The sequence below is a fragment of the Cryptomeria japonica genome, chromosome 6 (assembly GCF_030272615.1).
Source record: "Cryptomeria japonica chromosome 6, Sugi_1.0, whole genome shotgun sequence".
Taxonomy (NCBI): domain Eukaryota; kingdom Viridiplantae; phylum Streptophyta; class Pinopsida; order Cupressales; family Cupressaceae; genus Cryptomeria; species Cryptomeria japonica.
Window position 1 is genome coordinate 46268985 of NC_081410.1, and position 15956 is coordinate 46284940.

Consider the following 15956-nt stretch of genomic DNA (forward strand, 5'->3'; position numbering starts at 1 on the left):
TTAAAAAAATAGATAATAGATCAAATTTATAACTAGCATGCTTATATTTTTTTAAATCTTTGTAATCTTTATTTAGAAAATTCAATAAAAATAATATAAAAAAATTGTGTTCCAAACAAGCAAAATAATAAAAATGAAAAAAAATATATATTGCCAAAACAATGATTTTGCACTACACTTTTTAATAATGAAATAAAATTTAGAAAAAATTAAATAGTTTAAAGTAAAATACAATAATTCTAAAATACTGTTTGGAGGAGGATGCGACAGACAATTAAAGAGGTTGTTTGTATTGGAAGAGGATTACCTGCTAACAGTGGTCAAAAGTGTGTTGGGTCTAGACTTTTGGTATGGGGGTCACAAACATGACGGGAAAATATCATGGCAGAGGCTTTAGGGTTGTCTAGGGAGGGGTTGGATATTACACCATTATTCCCTTCACCAACTATGTTGGCTTGTATGAAGACTTATTCTCTGCCTCTCAGATGGAGAGGATAAATGTTTCATCACTGTTTTCCACTGGATGTATTAAGTTTCTTATCATTAATGGAAAGGGGTCTAGGTAGAAGCTTATAATAAAAAGAAAAAAAAAAATCTAAAATAAATAAGATATTTTTTAAGTGATAAAAATATTTCTTTATATTTTGTTCATGGCATAATGTGATGGTTAAATTGTAGCATTGTTGTTATAGTTACTAAGGTTCAAACTTCTATTGGGTCATTGTGATCGTAAGTATCATAATGTCATGCCACTGATCAAATGCAATTGAAGGCTTACTTTCATGTTTAAGTTGTTGTCATTCATGCTTGTTCCTTTGTGCTTCAAAACCTCACAAAGTCAATGTGCTCATGGGCTTGTGCTATTTTTAGGCTACTAAACTCACAAGTTTGGATAGCAAAAGTGGTTTGTTGAAGTATTTGTTGTGTAATGGCTAATACAACAATATGGTTTGAGTGTCCTTAAATTTACACCAAACTAATCCCAAAATTGTGCAACAAATAATGATAGACTGTGAGTGTAGGGTTTCCATTCGAACCTCTAAATTGCCTTCAAGGGTTTTATCCATGTTGACCTCAAATATTATAGCTTACAATTGTGAATTAAAAATTGTGAAATTAGTCCCAAAAAGAGCATCAATAACTTGTAAATATATCGTCCCTTTTAAGGCCAATGGGTCCCAAATTTTGGCTTCACAATTTAAATTAGTATTGTTTTGTTTTATTTTTATACATTATTTATTATATTAATCTAGTGCTTGAAAACATATATTACTTAATTTTATTTAAATAAATATCATATTTGGAAAGGTAAGAACATGATAGTCCTCCCTTCCCCAAATCACTTGTCTTTAAGTAATTTGAAAGTTGGGTGATAAAAAATATATGCTCTATTTCATGTGGCATCTTCAAGTGGAAGATTCTTCCATTTCATCAATATTGTGAAATGACCTTGCTTTTTAACCTCCTCTCTCTCACGTCTATAATAGTCTTGATCTCTAGAATCAACTATCATTCATAATCAAATGGTGGTACCTCTAAAAAGTTGTGACCTTCTATTCAAAAAACCTCTTAAAATATGACACATGAAAAACATGGTGAATCCTATGATCTTCTAGTAGTTCCAACTCATGTGTGACTTCTCCTATCCTCTATTTTATCTCATAAGGTTTATAAAATCATGGTTTAATATTATATACACCACTCCCCTTGAGGGAATATTGTCTTAATGTCGTAACCTTGGAAAACGATGTATCCTATATGAAAAGTTCTCTTAAAACGATAGTGATCAACATATGTCTCTTATTTATTTTTGATTTGTTGTAGGTTCTCCTTAACTGCATTAGAAAAATCTAAACTTCGTTGTACCAAATCTCTAACACTAGAAACTCTATTATTCAAAAGAATCAAATATATGAATGAAAATTGAGTTATGCCTATATACATGTGATGAGTGGAGTTGTAGTAATCCTCTTGAAGGTGGACCCACATAATCCATATTATTTTCCACCCTATGACATAAATCCTCAAATGCCTTTTGATCCGTTTGTTCACAATCTCCATTTTTCCATCTATTTAAGGATGATAACTAATGCTTGGAGTCAACTTTGTACCTATCATTTAAAAAAGTTTTTTCTCAAAATAAAATAATGATCTTATTGTCTCTGTCAAACACAATATTACTTAGCAGTCCATTTAGTTTAAATAACTCTCCAAAAAATAAATTAGTCGCTTGCAAAGTCTTGCATTGTGAAGATTTAACATAAAAATGAACATAGTTATTGAGAGTATCCACTACCACAAAATACAATTCTTACCCTATATTCTTGGAAGATTGATGATAAAATTCATATAGATATTCTCCCTTTTATAATGTGCAATGGGTAAAGCTACAACAACCAAATTGGAAATAGATGTTCTGCTTTGTCTAGTTAACAAGCCAGACACTCTCTAGCATACATCAAAACAACCTTGTTGAGCCCCTTCCATGAAAATTGCTCATTCACTTGCTTCCAATACCTCGATGACCAAGTAATGGTGCGTCATGGTATTCCCTTGAGATTTTTTCCTTTGTCTTCAATTATAGAACAAGATACACTTGATCTTTATATAGGATTAGCTTAACAACTATTTTGTACACATCATCTTCCAATTTTCCATCTAAAATATCAATAGCAAATTTGTTCTTAGCACATTCAACTACTATAAAATTTATTCAGACTAAAATTATATAAGACATTGACTGCAAGTAGGGCTTCCTAGATAATGTATCAACCATTACATTATTCTTCACTTTAACAAACTGTAGCATCGTAAATTGTACACCCTTTATTGGTGTGTCTAATGTCACACTCTCCTAGCACCTATTTTAGTATCTCCTTGTCCTTTATGCATTGTAGGACCTTTATTGTAATTAATTAATGTTTAATTCAATATTATGGGCTTATTCCACTTTATTTCAACATCACACTCTTATTTGGGCCCTTGTTTCTAGGTGTGTCCTTTATCATTTTATCCTAATTTATTCTAATCCTGCCCTAAATTCAACTCTAAAATCATATTTCAAATATCTACACATCTTGGGTTGAGCCACTGAGCTAGATTTAGCATCAGAATCACAATAGCTTGCATCCCTAGAAATTTGGAAAAAAAGTGGTCGGGTCCAAAGTGTCGGTCACTCTGGTCCCACTCTTTTTTCCCTGAATTTTGGGAGGATGATCGGATGGTCTTATCTTATTCAAATTTAGCTTCGTGCGAAAATATAATCATTCTAGGTTGGCCTAAAGGTGATTTTAATTATGAAATCCCTATATAAGGTATCCTTCTCAACTTATTTTCATCTAATCCAATCTAAAGCATCTATATGTTCAAGCAATCAAGCATCTCGTGAAGCATTATTAAGCATTTTCAGAGGTCTTCAAGGCTGCATAACCTTCATTCAACCATTATAGAGAAAAATTATGTCATTCATATGCAAGCATGTCTGTGTGATTGGGATTTTGTCATGTTCATGCCATTTAATACAACATATGTGACTACATTCAAGAAGCAAAACATCATTATCAATCATTGCAGATTTGAGGTATATATTTCCATTGTTTATTTCAAGTATTTGCAATATTTTCTTCAAGGTTAATTCCTAAACTAGGGTTTGACTTAGGAAAACCCCCATTCCCAACCTATTTCCCTTCTCTGGTGTGTGAAAGAATAGGTACAGAGTTGCAATCTTCAGGATAAGCTTTATTTATAGTGACGAATCGATCCCCATTAGAGTGTGAAAAGTGCGAAGGATCACAACGACCGTCACACTAGTCCCGACAAATCAGGAGCTCCTTCTAGGAACATATATGAATCCTTTTACAATCCTTAGATCCAAGTTCATGGCTCAATCCGACAACTTAGCTGACTAATTATATATTTTTACTTCAATTCCAACACATTTACCCCAATTTCAGCATCTTCGACAATTCAATTCAACTCAAGGGAAAGAAGAGGCACACTTAAAACCCCTTGTAATTAGATTAGAATATAGATCTACTAGGTTTAGATCTGTCTAATTCCTATCTTTCCCTAATTTAGTGGTGATGAGTCGCATTTTTTATTTTTTTATATAAACTCTACATTGACTTAAAATTGTCATTTCATGATTCAGACATTGTGGTTGTGATAGATATAAGCCTTTTTGTGTTTGACTTATGAACTTTGTTATCTACTAGACAGCCTTATAAATGATATAATAAATCTATATTAATAATGTGGGAATGCTTGATTGAATGTTGTTTAAAGGTAATATTAAGCATATGTATGTTGTGCATGTTAACCTTGGTGTATGCAGCTAGTAAGTGAGACTAAGTTAGCGAAGGACATATGTTGTTGTTTCATGGAGTTGCAGTCCCGATCAGATGGAATTTGTTGAACCAGTCGTGCTAGTAACCGATGCCATAATAAGATTCCTAGTTGCAGCTGAGACAGTTGTTTGTTTTAAAACATGTGTTGGATAGTCGAGGAAATCTAGAGAGAACCTTGTCCTATATTTGTGCAAGAGACTGAGTCTTGAGATGATTCATCTTTTTGTGTATTTATTTTTCAATAAAAGTTGTCCTCCTAGTTTGTTGGGAGTGGATTGGCTGAGTAATAAGTTAGTTATAGAGTCTCTTATAAATCTATCGGTTTAAAGATGGAGTATGTAATGCATTTTTTATCTTTCAGAACTTAGTGTGCTCTGTTTTATAGATTGAATGAAGAATAAGAAGATTTGTTTTCATCATCATTATTGTCAAGAAATCAATGTGTTAATGATGCTATTGTAATTCTTATATCTAGTTAATATTTTGGAAGCTCGTCCAAGGGGGCCCACTTGGGGAGCATTCAATCCTCATTACATTGTTAGGTAAGTTCATTTCTATTGCTTAATTCTCTCAGTTGACTGTCCTGAAGCCACAAAAACTCCATTTTGTGTTTGTTCCTACAGCGAAGTGAATACAGAGTATTATGTCACCAACTAGTCAGTTCATTTTCTATATGAATATATAGGTTTCACATGTAACAGATTAGATTGATGTCAGCACGGTAACATTAGAATTTCATGCTTTATGTTAATTTCTCATTAGCATCTTCAAGTTAAACTACTATTCCTCATGAGTTTCTTGGTGCACATATAGTGCAGGCCTATTTCAAGCTATACCTTCCTGGGTTGACAAGTAAATAAGTTTTTGTTATTGAGTTAGTGACTATGTGATATAGGGAATTGAACCATTAAGTCAAGGACAATGTCTAAATTGCTAGGGCATTATTTGGAACCAACATTTTTGGCATTGTTGTTGGGGATGGTGTCAAACTAAGAACTTATTGGGGATATAGGATTTAGGATTTCTAGGTTTCTAGTTTGATGTTTTTAAAAGTATAGTCACTTTTGAAACATTTGGGAATGCGAACACAAATCTATTACCCATCAATTTGTGTAGGTACATTGGTAATTAAGATAAAATTTGCATGCATAAGGGATGAAGGAGGGATGCTCTAGGAATATTCCTTCTTGCTAGGTCTAATCTTGAAGATGAATCAACTGCACTAAGGCTTAATCCTTACCAAGCTCCATAAATAAATCCTTTTGCTAAAATCTTTGTGGACTCAAGAAACCGTGATACTTCCTCATTTGAACTTATGAAAGGAGATCTTAATTTCTTATTTGAACCTCCTGAGGAGAATATTCAACCTTTGGTTGTTTATCAAGGTCCAATGGCAACTTCTGGTGGTGAAGTTGGTGGAGCTAATGCACCACCCACTAACCCTACTTTTGAATTCCCTATTGTTGACCAACATGATAATGTGAACCTTAAGAATATCCCAACCTCCTCTCTTCCCAAATTTTATGGCCTGGTCACAGAAGACCCAGACACCTTCTTGTTTGAATTCGATATCCTCTACAAAAGTTACGATTATATCATTAATGCCCAGAGACTCAAATTATTCCCTATTGCACTGAAAGAATTTGCTCTTAGGTGGTTTATGAGATTAGGTATGGATTTAATAGATACCTGGGATGAAATGAAGATAAGATTTATGGAGAAATATAAGGACTATTGCAAAGGAATCGATCGACAAGGTGATGATATCTTCAGAATGACACAAAAAGAGGATGAGAGTCTAGAGGACTATCTTGAAAGGTTTTTGTTAAGTGTCAAAAAGTCCAAGCACAACACTTTGAGTGAGGAATCACTAAAATTGATTTTTCTAAGAGGAATTAATGAGGACTACATTGATGCACTTGACCTTATGGGGGGAGGAGACATCACTCGAGCTAAATGGGAAGGAATCAGAAGGATTTTTCAATAAATACTCCAGCGCTTCCATTAAGAACGCCAAAAATTATAGGCCCAGAGCTACAATAGCAAAAGCAAATTCAACAGTTTTTAGGATGGAGATAACTCATTTGTTGAAGGATTTCAAAGAAGATATTATCAACAATTTGGCAACATAGCTAGTTACACTTCAAGCCAATAAGAAGCATGCTAAGGCAAAAGCTATGTTAGTCGAATATTGTCCTCATTGTAGGCAAAAAAAGAGGGATTGCAGACGCAAGAAGATTTCAAACATTGAGAGCAAGCATGAGCATACAAAATTCTGACCCATAGAGGATGAGGAAGGACAAGTTTTCTTTATGGTACGAAGGAGACCATGGGCACCAAGGCAAGGTATGCCTCAATATCCTCATTCTTTTAGTTTTCCTTATGCAAATCCCTATGCTAATAATAGTACTTGGCAACCTCAAAATCCTACTAATTGGGTAAATTATGGGCAAAATTATTGGGGAAACTAGCAACCTTTATGGCCAAACTACCAGAATATGAATGTACGACCACCTTAAGGTAATTGGCATCCAACACCTTAATGGAGGGGATGACAACAATGGCCAATTCAATCTGCTAGTTTCATGTAGCCACCTATATCCCTTGCTTAGCAAGCCCTATTGCCACAAGCTAGTCCAAATGCAAATGCACCTAGACCCACTCAGTTACGAGCTCAGCCTACACCAAATCCTGATAGTAAAATGCAACAACAGGCATTTGTTATTGACCCTATCCAATACCCTGCTTACGTTGTGAATATCAGTAACATGCAACTACGCATAGGAAAATTCTCGAGGGTTCCTCGTTCGCCTATCAACACTGAACTTTCATCATCAGAAGAAGAGTAAATAAGAAATGTTCATTCTCAATCCACCAAGTCTACTCTAGTAGGAAAACTTGAGCCAACACAAATAGTTGATCAAGAACCTCCATTTCCTTAAAGACTAGCAGTAAAAGAACTTGAAACAGTGTCAACCTTTGATTTTCTAGATCAGCTTAAGCATGTTTGTGTTAAAATACCCTTATTTCAGGCAATCAAGGATGTACCCATCTATAGTAAAGCCATAAGGGAGATGTGCCTGAAGAAACTAGACAGGAAAAGGAAAGATCCCCAAACTATTCATGTAATGGGTCAATTAGCAAATAACATATTGGGGAAAGTAGTAGTCCCTAAGTATCCTGACCCTAGCAGTCCAGTAATAGAAGCAACCATTAATGAGGTTTTGGTTAAAAATTCTCTTATAGACTTGGGAGTTGTTATAAATGTTATGACCAAAAGCCTCATGTAGATTTTAAGTATCACAAATTTAAGGCCTACACCCACTATGTTAAAACTGGCCTATAGTTCAACAATTACACCAGATGGAGTTGTAGAAGACCTTATAATTACATTGGATTCTTAGGAATATCTAACGGATTTCATGATTTTATCACCTAAAGCTACTCCGGAGGGATATCTTGTTATGTTGGGTAGGCCATGGCTAGCTATTGTTGATGCCTATATAGGTTGCAAGTCTGAAGATATGACCATTTCAAATGGTAACACCACTAAGAAGCTAATTATTTTTACACCAGCTAAGTCCCATGAAGAAGATGATACCCCAGTTTGGCCTAACTTAGGTGACGAGGTTGAGGAGGTCAATTCTCTTAAAACATTTATGATGATTGGTAGAAGTTATATTTTACAACTGCAGGATGATGATGAAATCTTATCCCAAATTATCCACAATCATTATGAGTTGGGAATTGAAACAAAGAATTGTCTTTCATTTCCTTGCAAATGTTGTTGCCATCATCATTTGAACATACATTTCAGAGCCAGACACAACTGTTACATACTTTTCTACCACATTAAGTCAAGACCATGTGTATTAGTCCAACATCTATGATAGATTTGATTGAGCAATTAGAAGTTTCTCCATGAAGATTCCTAAATATTAATAGCAAATTGACTAAGCTCTAACAAGAATCTTTGGCAACCCTTTTAAAATCCCACCAACGTCCATTTTCTTGGGATTATCATGACATGAAAGGATTGGACCCTATGCTTTGTACACATAGAATTTAAATCAAAGAAGATAGCAGACAAATCTGACAACCTTAGAGGAGGATGAATCCTGCAGTAAGAGAGATTGTTAAGCAAGATTTGCAAAAAATATTAGATGTAGGATTTGTTTATCCTGTCTCTAATAGTCAGTGGGTATCACCTTTGGTCATAGTACCAAAGAAAGAAGGCAAGTGGAGAGTTTGTGTTGACTATAGGGAGCTGAATGCAGCCACTAAAAAGGATCACTTCCCTCTACCTTTCATTGACTAGGTGTTAGATAGCTCAGCAAGAAAGCAATACTTTTCTTTACTTGATGGATTTAGTGGATATAATCAAATTAGAACTGCACCTAAAGATCGAGAGAAAACTACCTTCACCTACCCTTGGGGTGCTTATGCTTATTTAGTTCTTCCTTTTGGATTGTGCAATGCACCTGCAACATTTCAAAGAGCGATTATTAGCATCTTCTCTGATATTTCCCATGTTAGTATGAAAATATTTATGGATGATTTCACAACATATGGAAATGCATTTGGTGAAGCCCTATCCAATTTGGTAAAGGTCTTACAAAGGTGTGAAGAACATCATCTATCTTTAAACACTGAGAAGTGCTTCATGATAATGACAAAAGGCATAGTCTTGGGCCATCATATATCTCAATCAGTCATTGAAGTGGACCCTGCTAAAATAGAAATCATCACAAATCTCGTGGTGCCTACAAAATAAAAAGATGTAAGGAGCTTACTAGGGCATACAGGCTATTATAAGAGATTCATTCGGGATTTTAGTAATATAGTTGGACCCTTATATGGTTTACTAACAAAATATGTTGACTTCAACTGGACTAATTCTTATGATGAGGCATTCTCCACACTTAAAGATGCTTTAACAAAAATTCTTGTCCTTCAAAGGCCCAACCAGGAAATTTCATTTCATATTCATACAGATGCCTCTGACTATGTTGTTGGAGTTGTCTTGGGACAGAAAGGAGTAAGTGAGCATGCCATATATTTTATCAGTAAGAACCTGTAAGGAGCATAATTAAACTATACAGTCACATAAAAATAAATATTAGCAGTGGTATATTCCCTAAACAAATTCAAACATTAAATCGTTGGTTATCCAGTGTTTGTTCATACTGAACATGTAGCTATCATTTGGTAGGAGGGCGAATAGCCAGGTAGTTATTACTTCTACAAGAATTTGATCTCACCATAGTAGACAAACCAGGGAAAGCAAATGTAGTAGCAGATTTTCTTTCAAGACTTGTCATACCCAGTGATGAACCTGTTATTGATGACTCATTGGCAGATGAGCACCTATTTTCCATCAATACTTATACACCATGGTATGTAGATATAGCCAATTATTTGATTTTAGGCAATGTTCCTCCACACTTCTCATATAAGGAGAAGAGGTTATTTGTTGAGAAGAGCTTTCCATACTCATGGATTGCGGGATGCTTATATTACACTAGACCAGATCATGTCATGTGAAGATGTGTTAGAGAAGATGAGACATATGATATTATTCATGCCTGCCATGGTGAACCATGTGGAGGGCATTTTGTTCCAAAAAGGACATCAATTAAGATACTGAACATTGGGTATTACTGGCCAACACTTCACAAGGATGCCTTAAAGTATACAAGGAAGTGTGACAAATGTCAACGAATGGGGAGGCCAACTAAGTCTGATGAGATTCCTCTATAGTCACAAGTGGTTGTCACTCCATTTGACAAATGGGGAATGGACTTTATTGGTTCTATAGATCCACCTTCTAATGATAAATCTTATATCCTTGTTTATACTAACTATGTTACCAAATGGATAGAGGTCAAGGCTATGAAGCATGCTAGGGATAATAAGGTTGCAAAAATCCTTTATGAATAAATTTTTACTAGGTATGGAGTTCCTCAGGAGTTGGTCACTAATCAGGGGCCCCAAGTCACTTCCACTTTAGTATCATCCCTGATGAATGAATACAACATTAGACATAAGAAGTCCACTCCACACCATCCGCCAATGGGGCAGAAGTCACAAATAGAGAAATTCAGGCAATTTTTACAAAAATTGTGGCTCTTCATAAGAATGATTGGGCAGCTCGGTTACCTAAATCAGTCTGGGCCTATAGAATCACATGGAAGACAACAACTGGTTTTACACCATTTGAGCTTCTTTATGGCAAAACAACAATTCTTCATATAGAATTTGAGTATACAACTCTATGGACAACCCTTGATCTAAATATAGACATTACTAAGGCTCTACAGGAGCATATCATTCAGCTTAATTCCCTTGATGAATACCGGAAATGAGCTCTTCATCACACAGAGCTAGTTCAGTAGCAACGTGTAAAATGGCATGACAAATATATCAGAAACAAGAAATTTTCTCTGGGAGATTGGACATTGTTATACGACTCCAAATATCAAGATAACCGGCGTAAACTGCAAACAAGGTGGTTGGGGCCATATGAGGTTGCTCACATCTTTGACAATGGTGTTTTACACCTCACCACTATAGATCTCGTCCATTTTAAATTATTGGTAAACAGCCATCGGCTTCACCTTTATCACAAGCCTAGCATTAAATAGGAGTTCCTACAATAATTCTTGACAAATTCAAATTTGACACTTCCTGCAACATCATCTGGTGAGCTTCCTAGTTCACCACGTGCAGAATAAGTTTGAACTTTCCTTCTTCATAATAAAGTTTTCACGTCGACGTGGAAGCCATTCTTTTGTCTTTCGTCATCCATCCATTTCATCTTCTATCCTTCGCTATCCATTTGTACCCATATTTCTTAATTCTATTTCGATTAGTTTTATGTCACATGAATATGGGAGATCACATTACCAATAGTACTCATTATTCAATATGCTTCCGCAGCTCAAGTACGTGCACACATATCTTTGTGATTATTTCTTTTATTTGCATTTCATTCAAATTATTTCACATCATTATTATTCGTTTTTATCTCATTTTTAAGCATCGTCTTTTACTTATTATCCCTTCCCATGTGTGGATCTGTGTGAAATTTTTGGTTGGGGGGAGGGGTTATTATGTGAAAAAAGGCCTTATAAATACATATGTGAAAATTTGCACATTGCTTGTGAAAAGTTTTTTTTTGAATTAATCTCATAATAATGCACTATGAAGTAACATCCTAAGATTAGAGTCATGTTTCCTTGCAAGTCATCCTTTACACCACCCTGTTATCTTCAGTTCATGCGTGTGACAAAATAGGTGTTATAATTAACTCCTATGAATGTGAAGGTTGCGAGTAGTAAGGTTAGGAATTGATAAGCTTAATATTTTCTTTTTCATAAGAAAAGAATTTGGAGGGAAACAACTTCAGTGAGTAAGGAAATTGCTTTGTTTTGAGAAAAGATTAGAATTGTAGAAATGGGAGGGCCACCCATTAGGCATGAACCTATAGATCATGAACTCCTTCTTTTGGATGGTGAGTGTGAACCTGTGTTTTAAGCAAGTGGGTGGTTGGATTATTTTCTCAAGTTGTAGAGTTTTGACAATGGTATAGCTTATGAATTCACATCCACACTTCAACAGGGAGAAGCCATGGTACAAGGAATGAAGATAGTAGCTACAAAAGAGCGAATAACAGAAGTTACTAGGCTACCCCCAATTGGAGAAAAGTGTTTGGATACATTTGATGAAAGATAAAGTAGAGCTGAATTCACACTTCCTGAAGATCCTCCATTGAGGGTTAGCAAGCAAAGCACTAGTAGGATGTCTTTACTAGAAGAATGGGCCCTTGGAGTGATATGCATTAGCAAATATCTCACTAGTGAAGGGAGACAATCTCTACTTTGTGTTGTGCATTTCAAGTTGCTCTCTCATCTCCGCCACAGTAGACAGGTGAATGTTCCTAGTTTCTTGTATCATATGTTAAAGAAGATGGCTATAGAGACACAAAAGGGTAGGGGAAATTTTGTTACCCATCATTGTTTGATTAAATTACTAGTAGAAAGAAGTTTGCACTTGAAACAAGTCCTTGGATATCTTGGGACAATTTTCTCAAGAATGCAAGACCTCATAATTTAGGGCTTGTGTTTCAACCCATTACTCCTTGGATGAAAAGGTCAAATAAACTAGCATTAGGAGATTCTTCCTCGAGAACCCATAATGAACAAAGTCTTTCTTCAGAAGAAGGGGTGAACCCTAGAAATGTGAAATTGGCACAAACCCTAGTTTCATCATCCCTTGCCAAAAGACAGACGAAAGTTTATGTAGAAGAAAATACTCAAATAAAGGAAAAGATTAGGAAGCAAGAGATAATTACTGAGAAAAGGGTATCTAGTGCTAAAAAGGGCAATCCTCATAAAGTTAGGACAAAGGAAACAAAACCCTCGTCTACAACCCTACCTGCAGTCGAAGAAAAAACAATGTCGCTAGAAACTTCTAAATGACCTCCAAGGCGAAATTCCAGGAAAAGAATGAAATCTCAGGATAAAGTAAGGGTAGATCCTCAACAAGTAGTCATTCGGATTGAAACTAAGTCAAACAATGATTCCATAGGGAAATTGGTAAATATAATGTATGATAAGCCACCTTCCAAGTTACAAATCCCTTCATCTTTCCCTGATGATTCTCTACCAGAAAACACATTTATGGAAAGAAATGAAGGGATAACTTTGTCAATTGTACTAAATGCACCATTAAAAAGGGGTAATCAGTCAGAAACAATGGAGAATGGTTGGTTTAGATAAACTTGCAACTATTGCAAAGCAAATGGCTTTTGTGAGTCAACTAGGAATTAGGATGAATTCACCAATACCTTCATCATGTTTGTGGCCAGGTTTATTACTGCAAAAGGAGTGAGAATCCTAGAAGAAAGAGAAACATAAATTGTAGAATGAGATTCACATGAAGGATAAAATAAAATTAAAATTAAAAGCTAGTATGGGTCTAAGTTGTGGAATTAGTTCCTCAAATTGTTCAGTGCAGACCTCCACCTAGGGTATATTCTCTACACTTGAAAGAGTTATATCTTTCATATCAATTGTCAAGAGAATTCTTTGGTTTTTGTTCTTCTCTTTTAACTCCTAAGGAATTTCTATTTGCATACGAAACCTCAAACTTTGTTGATAAGAATCTGCTTTGTGAGCTATACTTACACAATCATGTTGTCACTATTGATACCCATTGGAATCCTTTTTGAATATTGGTAATGTTCAACTCAAAGCATTTATATCCTATATACAAAATCAAAATAATTAGGGACAACAATTCAGGAAATACAAAGACTTGGAGCTAACTACTCCATTGTTGAGGACTGAGACATCTGATTTAGAAAATGTTTTGTACTAATGGAACCAGATTTTCTGTGACACCAAAAGCAGGGATACTGTTATGACATTAAGAGAGCAATTATATCAAGAATATGAAAATATGTCCAATACTTTAGCATGAACGGTGTTTGGGTATCTTGCTTAGAGGTGGAATGGGTTACCAAATGAATTGAAGTAGCGAGAACTACACTCCTTCGTAATTATCATGCAATGTTAAGAAGTGCAGTAAGATACATTTAGTTGGGTAGATTATTATACGAAAGATGGATTCCACTTACATTTCATCCTCCATTGTTATTGTGGCCTGTTCCAGATTGGAATGATCTTAAACCATACAACTAGGAAGCTGAAGACTTTCGATGGAAGTAAATACAAGAAACTCAAGGTTTTTATTGGGATTCACTTGTTCAAGCCATGAGAGAAACAAAAGTCATTGATCTCAGAACAAAGACCTTAAAGGAACATGTTAATGCTTGAGGACAAGCATTGGTTAGGCTGGGGGGAGTGATGAGTGACATTTTTTAATCTTTTTATATAAACTCTACGTTGACTTAAAACTATCATTTCATGATTCAGACATTGTGGTCGTGATAGATATAAGCCTTTTTGTGTTTGACTTATGAACTTTGTTATCTGCTAGCTAACCTTATAAATGATATAATAAATCTATATTGATAATATGGGAATGCTTGATTGAATGTTGTTTAAAGGTAATATTATGCATATGTATGTTGTGCATGTTAACCTTGGTGTATGCATCTAGTAAGTGAGACTGAGTTAGCGAGGGACACTTGTTGCTATTTCATGGAGTTGTAGTCAAGATCACATGGAATTTGTTGAACCAGTCAAGCTAGTAATCGATGCCATAATAAGACTCCTAGTTGCAGTTGAGACAATTATTTGTTTTAAAACATGTGTTGGATAGTTGAGGAAATATAGAGAGAACCTTGTCCTATATTTGTGCAAGAGACCGAATCTTGAGACGATTCATCTTTCTGTGTATTTAATTTTCAATAAAAGCTATCCTCCTAGTTTGTTGGGAGTGGATTGGCTGAGTAATAAGTTAGTTGTAGAATCTTGTATAAATCCATCAGTTTAAAGATGGAGTATGTAATGCAATTTATCTTTCAGAACTTAGTGTGCTCTATTTTACAGTTTGAATAAAGAATAAGAAGATTTTGTTTTCGTCATCATTATTGTCAAGAAATCAATGTCTCAATGATGCTATTGCAATTCATAGATCCAGTTAAGATTCTGGAAGCTCATCTAAGGGGGGCCACTTGGGGAGCGTTCCATCCTCATTTCATTATTAGGCAAGTTCATTTATGTTGCTTAATTCTCTCAGTTGACTGTCCCGCAGCCACAGAAACTCCATTCTGTGTTTGATCCTGCAGCCAACTGAAAATAGAGTATTATGTCACCAGCTAGTTTATTTTATTGTTTGTATGAAGATATCGGTTTCACATGTAATAGATTATATTTATGTCAGCAAAGTAACATTAAAATTTCATGCTTTCTGTTAATTTCTCATTAGCGTCTTCGAGTTAAACTAGTATTCCTTGTGAGTTTCTTCCAGTGCACATATATTGCAGACCTATTTCAAGCTATGTGTTCCTGGGTTGATAAGTAAATGAGTTTTGTTAATGAGTTAGTGACTATGTGATACATGGAATTGAACCATTAAGTCAAGGACATGAGTCTAAATTGTTAGGGCATTATTTGGAACTAACAAGTGGTCCTTAAGAAAAAATAGTAATTTTACTACATTCAATGTTTGAAACCCTAATTTTCACCATTACACATACTTGATATCAAAATCATGGGCTTATAACTTAACCACTTTTTTTTTGTCTATCGTTAAATCAATCTGGACAAGGAAGAGCTTCAAGTTATTATGATGTATGTTTACCATAAATCTTGCACAAATCAAATATTGTCTGAAATTTGATAGTACATGCATCATGAATAGCATCTCCTTCTCCTAGATATAAAAACTCTTCTTTGACTACTTGAGATTCAAACCCTCAAATGTTATGGTGTATTTATTTTGCATCAAAATCACTTTGATCCCCTCTCTTAAAGCACCATACTCTAAGAAAAAGGGAAGTGAAAAATATAAAATAGCCAAAATAGGAGATAAGTTTGTTACCTCTTTGAGCTAATAAAAAGCTCTATGTGTTGAATCACTACAAGTGAAGGCTCCCTTTTTGTTAAATGTGTCAATGGAGTATGTGGCTAAAAAAATCCC